We start from the raw sequence: 7,399 nt of genomic DNA on the forward strand, positions 1-7,399 counted from the left end.
CTTGGAGAAACTACACCCTAGCACAAAAGAGACAGCTAGTAACATAAGTCAAAGTGATGATGACTTCTTTGAAGCTAACATGATACAGTGATGTAATTGGCTGTTATTTGCAGTGATCTCTACTTCAGAAAGCGTATTCTGGAAGATTCCTGTGAAGATATTAACATTCATCTAAGATTCTACATAATGAGAAAGAACTCCATTATGAACCAGTGGAGACAATGTTCCAAGTAAAGGAAACTGCAAACACAACATTCTGAGGCAAGTTCTATATTCAAGAATAAAAGGATGACTGGTCAGACTTCAGCATGATGAGAATTGGGAAGAATGGCACTGGATAATCTTTTGAGGCATTAATTTTTATTTGATTGCTGTAGGAAGGTGTGAAGAGTGAATGCCATTTTCTCTCACAAACATCAAGAAGGAAAGAGCTTAGATTTTTTTTTTTTTTTGCATTAAAGGATGACTACAGTTTTTGTCTTTCAGAAACTAAAGCAAAAGTTGCCAAATTCCTCAAAAACACTTTCCTGCCTTGCCTTAGGCTTTGATACTTGGGGATGGGCAGGGAGAATGGTCAAACCAACAAACTGGAAGACTTCTCAGCCAAGGGAAATAGAGAACCTAAGTTGTAGCCCTGGGAACCATGGCCAGACATCTTCAAACCTAAAATAAGCCAAAAAGATGCAGAAGTTCTCACCTCCATGGACCAAGAAGGGCTTGAGCAAGTTCATCAGTGGTGAGCAAAATAGAGGCCTAGAGAGCTTTTCCCAAATGCAGAGAATCTACAGAGACTTTTTCACACCCTTAGAAGGGTAAGAACCCTCTAGAATACAACTGAAATGGATGATCTCTCCTAGAAAAATGCATAGATCAGAAAAAGCAGTATCACTCAGAGAAATAATAAAAGGTAACTTTTCTGGCACTTGAGAATTATGCAAGACAATTCATACCAACCACAGTAAGTAGTAACTACAATTAAACTCACCACAAAACAAGATTACTGTGTGCTTGGTGAATCCTAAGTATATTTCCTGCCTTGATAGTCATCCCATAAGCAAAGTGTCATTACTCCTCTCCTCTTACCCCCAGTTTGAGGATGAGCCCCTGAGACTCACATTAAGACCTTTCCTAAGGTCTTAGCGAATAAAGTATAAAGCCACTTACATACTAGTAGGCACAGTACTAGGCACATTGTTGGTACTAGTATTTTTATTTCATTAATTAATTAATTGGCCAGTTGAAGAATCTGACTCGAGGAGTTTTGAATTATCAGTTGGTCTGGTTTGCTATGAGTCACTGACATATTTAGGATGTAGGATTTAGGAATCCACTATGTATGAGGCACTATAACCTTAGAGACCATAAAATAAGACAGATATGTTCTCAGCGAGCAACAATCTATCAGGCAGTAAGAGCAGACACACAAGTACAGGGAATCAAGAAAGACAAAGTCTCTCAGAAATTTGGAGGAAGGAAAGATTACCTTTGCCTTGGGACATCACAGAGAATTCCTTGCAGAAGAGGCATGAGACAAAAAAGTAATTTTAGGTCCCCAATGCCAGTTAGAACTACTCAAATCTTCAAACTTTGATGGGAATGCCTAAGCAATTATCTTGTACATATGAATATTGTAAACTAACCTAATTAATTCAAAACATCTCCGCCTTCTCTCTCAGCAGTGCATTTCTGCCTGATTTCTAGGAATATCTTCATCAATTCTAGACTTTGTACAGCTCAAGGGAACTCCACTGTTCCCCCAAAAAGGAAGTAACGAACATACATAGGCATTGCCCTACTACGGACAGTTTTTATGCCATATTGACTCCTCAGCAAATATAAAATTAGGTTAACATTACTTACATATAAATATGCAATTACCTTGTGACTGCCTGTTCCTTAACTAATTCTTTTTCTGCCAAATCCACCCCACCCATTGGGGCTGGGAAAAGTGAAGGCCTGAAATCATGTCCATATCACATGACCCCACCACCACGGGTGATAAGACCCAACCTGGTAGCTTCTTTTGGTATCTCAAACTGAGAAGATGGACACTTGGGAATTACGAAATGCCTTCTTCCGCCACCAATAGATGATAATAACCAACTGGCTGGGAGGGGGGAAAGGTAAACATATATGAAGAAACAACCAGAAACACAAATCCATGTAACCTACAAGAGACAGAATTACCAAGAGGGTAACTACCTTGGCTTCTGTTGATTTTTCTGTTCCTGGGTCTAGTCCCTTAGATTCTTAATATAAATTCTCATTGGTCTGCTTAAGCTAGTTAGACCGTTTCTGTTACCTGCAACTGGAAAAGCACTGATATTCACAGGGGGCAAGAAGAAAAAGTGTGTAACACAGACTGAACATGGGAGAAATCACTTTGTTCCATTTGATGAAGCAAACAAAAGCAATTCCATCGGAAGGCAACAGTTCACAAGATGTCATGTTCCGGCACTCGACAGTAAGGCCTGTGCACTTTTGTGGGGACTAAGACGGCCTGTGCCCTGGCTAGGACTGGGAAGGCACTGTGTCTTTCACACACTCATGATCACAGCAATTTGACAGCAGAGGCTAATGAATACCACAGTTGGGGTTGGGAAGCTTTTGCCTCCTTTTTTTTTTTTTTTTTTTTTTTTTTTTTTTTTTAGCTTTTGCCTCCTTCAGCACTGGAGAAAGCCCAGCTGGCTTCTTTACTGAGGTACTGAAAAAAAGAAAAAGTACACAGGAGGAAACTGGTTTCCCAGGTCAAAAACAATTACTGAAAAATTCTGTCCAGGAGCCATTTTCCAAAACACAACGCGCACGGTAGGCAGCAAAGAGGGAGGTGTGAGCAAACACTTCTGCACATGAGTCCCCCTTAGAGGACAGATTTTATCTCTACTGGGCTAAAATTTTTCTCCCTTTCCTTTGCTCCTGCTTCCATGACACAGCCCTCTATCTCTTCTCTTTTCTGAATCTTCTTGGCTACCTATCATGCTGTTTTGTCCTCTTTCCACCAGAAGATAATAAACATTGAGTTGGATCTGGATCAAGCTCATGTCCTTATTTGCATGGCATAGTGCCTCACCCAGAAAACATGTTGAAGAACACAGGCTCTGGGGACGCCTGCGTGGCTCAGCGGTTGAGCATCTGCCTTAGGTTCCGGGCGTGATCCCCAAGTCCCAGGATCGAGTCCCACATCAGGCTCCCTGCGTGGAGCCTGTTTCTCTCTCTGCCTGTGTCTCTGCCTCTCTCTGTGTCTCTCATGAATAAATAAATAAAATAAAAAAAAAAAAAACAGGCTCTGCACTTACTTCCTGCGTGATCCTGGAAAGTTTTCTTAACCTCTCCAACCTTGATTTTCCTTACCTCTGTAACAGAGCTAAGATCCCCTTGCTCTTGGATTATGGCTGAGTGACCACTAAGATGTAGGGAGGGCATAGTTCGAGAGATAAGCACACTACCAATAGGAGGCATTACTAGCGAGTCCTGGCCCAAGCAGTGACTGTACCCAATGGCTCCCCCTTCCCTCCTGCATATTGTCATCACTGTCCCACCTGATTTCTATTTTAACCCCACAAGCGCCCCAGCAGCAAGGATTCGTCCAGTCTACCAGCAGAGGGAACTAGGCTACGTAGAAAATACGAGCTAACCACGGTAGTAAGTACAGACTAAGTGACTGTGTTGTGCCCAGCTTTGAAATGTGCAAAAATTATACCTGCTCATGCCAAATTAGAGACGGCTTCTAAGTGCCTGATGCTACATTCATCACCATGTCCCAGAAAGATGCTGACTGAAGGTTTTCAAAAACTTCAAAAGACTCTCGAAATAATTGCATATTCATTAGGCAAATTAGTTCTAGATTATTTTTAAAACCATAACTTGGGGGGGAAAAAAGACCAACAAAGAATTCAATAGAATTATGCAGGGGTTGTGTTTAGAATACAAAAAGTAGACTACTATTCATTCTTTTTGAAAGTATTAAATGATGTTAAAAAAAAAAAAGCAAGTAGAGGACAGAGAAGGGAAACTAAAAATAAAAAGCCCCATCAAGAAAAAAAAATCCCTCTTTATGAAATTCGGACCTTGGAAGTATATAGAATTTTTCTATCAGTTTGGATTATGGGAAAACGCACACGGTGTTGTCACCTCTGATGGGAAATATCACTGTGAAAATAACACCGACTCTCATCATAACATTACATTGGCTGAAGTAGGTGATTAACACAGTCTGACCCCTAAAACAAGTGTCTGCTGTGATCTTGTTCATTGAGGAGCTACAATCTGGTATAATAGACTGGGCTACATTTTTTTAGACTCCATTATTCCTAAAATAGGCAGCTACCACTTCACCCACAATGTGTTAAAAGAGTGGAAAGTCAGGAAAAGCAAAGCTACCATGTGGCATCAGGTGGCTCACAGCTTCCTGCCTTAAAGCACATTACAAAATGGAAAAACAAGTCCCAGAACATGGGCTTAGGCAGGGCTCTTCATGATAGCAGAGGCAAGCAGTGTAGACACTGGTGTTCACCATGTGGGAAGGTTAAGGGATGCATGCCACTCCTGAAGCCACATGTGGACAGTATTAAGGTATAAATTGAAGAGCCCAGCAGTAGTTCCGGTTACTTGCCAATGCCCACAGAGGTTGATCATTTCACCATATGCAAAGAACTGGCTGCCTGTCACCTGGCAGAGAAAGCAAGAGGTTCGTTCCAATACCAATGCCATCTTCTGTGATTATAAGAACAGAGCTACATTATGAGCCTAGAAGAGAAGGTAGAAATTGAAAAAATGATCAGAGAATTAAATTTATAATTACTAACCATAGCTAGTGCTCTGGAATAAAGAAACAGAGAGCCACAGAGAAAAATAAGGGGCATTATTTGTTTTGGAGGGAAGGAGAACAGAGAAGACCAGCATTTTTATTTATTTTTTTATTATTTTTTTCGGACCAGCATTTTTTTTTTGGCAGTATAGGACAGTGGTTAGGAACCCAGGCACAGGTGTCCAAAAGACTCCTATTTAAATCCAATCCTGTTCCCCTTCTAGTTCTGTGACTTAAACTTTAGGAGGGTCATTTCCCTCTCCAAGTTTCAGTTCCCTCATCTGCAAAAATGGGAACAAGAAAGCTAGATAAAACCTAAAGATATCACGGTGTTATCACATTACCTCTAGAGTGTACAGCACTTCTACAGTACAATTGTTATTTTCAGACATGAGAGTCTAAAATAGATCACACTAGTATAGGAGTTTGCTAAGGCTGTCATGGAAATACCACAGACTAGGTGGCTTCAACAACAGAAATTTATTTCCTCACAGCTCTGGAGCTTGTAAAGTCCAACACCAAGGCATTGGCAGGGCTGGTTTCTGCCGAGGCTTTGCTCCTTGACCTGCAGATGACCACAGTGAGAAAATGGTGGTCGCTTCTGTGTACACACATATCCCTGGAGTCTTTGTATCCACATTTCCTCTTCCTAGAGGGACACCAGTCAGATTGGATTAGAGCCCATTCTAGAGGCCTTGCTTTAACTTAATCACCTCTTTACAGGTCCTATTTCCAAACACAGTTACATTCAGAGGTACTAGGGGTTAGGGCTACAAGGTATTAATTTGGATGGTAAACAAGTCAACTCTTAACCACCGGCTAACCATGGAAGCTAATGGAAAAGATGCTGCTTAGCCACTAGCGGTCACAATAAATGCTGACTGTATAGAACCAATAGAGAGAACTGATGCCAACAGGTATTGTTACTGTTATGATTACAATGATGGGTGAATTTTACTCAGGGATATGCCAGCTTTTCAGGCAGAATGATCCAATGTTTCTTAGAGGTTTCATTCCCAGAAGCAAAACACTCCTCAGCCAATGTCAACTTCTACAGCCAGCCTGTAGAAGCTTCTTCTGCTCTTTAGAAGCTTTTAGAAACTTCTAGTGAGCCTTTTGATGGCTTCTAAAGCTTTGAGAAGCTACCTAGTGAAAAGAGGCAGAGAGACAACAGTTGCATGGGAGGGAGAAGGAGAGCTAACAAGACTGGTATTGGAAGACACAGACAAGAAGAAGAAAATTAAGCAGAAAGAAGGAAACCACTGTGAAAAGGGCTAAGCCTCTCTGCAGGAGGCCCATGTCTGGCTCTGGTTCCAGTCCAGGGTTCTAGAGTCAGAACTTTCACGTGGTCAAGGAGGACTCCCAGCATGCCTCATTCACATTCTTCCTTTTCCTCTGAACCCAAATGGCCATTTTTCTTTCCAACTGTGTGGTGTCAGAGTGAAGACTGTAGAACTAAATAAACCACATCACCTTCCCTAGTAATAGCTTCTTACTTGTCTCCTTCTCCTTGGTCAGCCTTTATTCTGTGCTGTCTGTGCGCCATATTGTGTCTCTCGTGTAAGCCTTCAGCTCATCCTCCTGGCCTCAAGAGCTCTGCTATTTTAACAAGTAGGATTCAGCGATTAACCAAAGGTCACACTAAAAAAGTAACTGCAGAGCCAGGATGTGAAACCAGATCACAGAGCCTGTGCTCTGAAGCACCGTGATACCCGGTGACTGTACACCCAGGACAGAGCAAGTGCTGGAGGACCAAGCCTGGGGCCAGGTGGTAAGCAGCAACAACATGTAGAGGACAGACTGTAGCCATGAGGACTGTCGGTGCCACCAGGGCACAAACAGGTACTCATGGGGCCTGAGGTCAGTGCCAATCTTTGAGGTCATCATATTAGCAAGAACTGAGGACACAGGGAAGCTTCAAAGTCTAAGAGTAAGGCTGAGGTACAAGGTTGGGCTGTTCATCTTTGATTCCTCCTCCCCCTTATTCTCCACATCCAATTCATCCCAAAATATTGGTCTCCCTTCCCACATAGTTATCATCCTTTGGCCGCCTCGCCTCGTCCAGGTGTCCCAATTGGTCTCTCTGCTCCCAGTTTTGCCCCACTAGTACTTTCACCCTCCAGCTGCCAGAGTGTTCTTTCTGTCATGTAAATCTGATTCTAGCACTTTACATCCCCACACGCCTTCCATAGCTCCCCATGGTCCCAAAGAGATGGAAGTGTTAGATGGAATGCTTCCAAAGCTTTACAGCCCTTTCCAACCCCATCTCTCACTTGTGCCCTGTTCCCTCAGTGTCTCTGAAGTCATCCAGAATGTGCTCTCTGGTCTCCAGGTCTTTCCAAGTTCTGCCTACTATCTAGAACACATTTCCTGTCATCATGCCTCAAGTCTCCGCTTGGACAGCACTTCTCAGAAGCCTTCTCAGCAACAGTAAGAATTGGGAAGATAAACATCACACTGGAAGCTGCCTCACCATTTCTTTCTACCATCATCAGTTACTACAAAGCAACTACAATCCTTATGATCTCACATCCATTTCACAAGTTGTGAAAAACTGAGCATACAGATGGAAGTTATATATATTAACCAAAC

Source organism: Canis aureus, chromosome 5, assembly GCF_053574225.1.
Source record: "Canis aureus isolate CA01 chromosome 5, VMU_Caureus_v.1.0, whole genome shotgun sequence".
NCBI classification, from domain to species: Eukaryota; Metazoa; Chordata; class Mammalia; order Carnivora; family Canidae; genus Canis; species Canis aureus.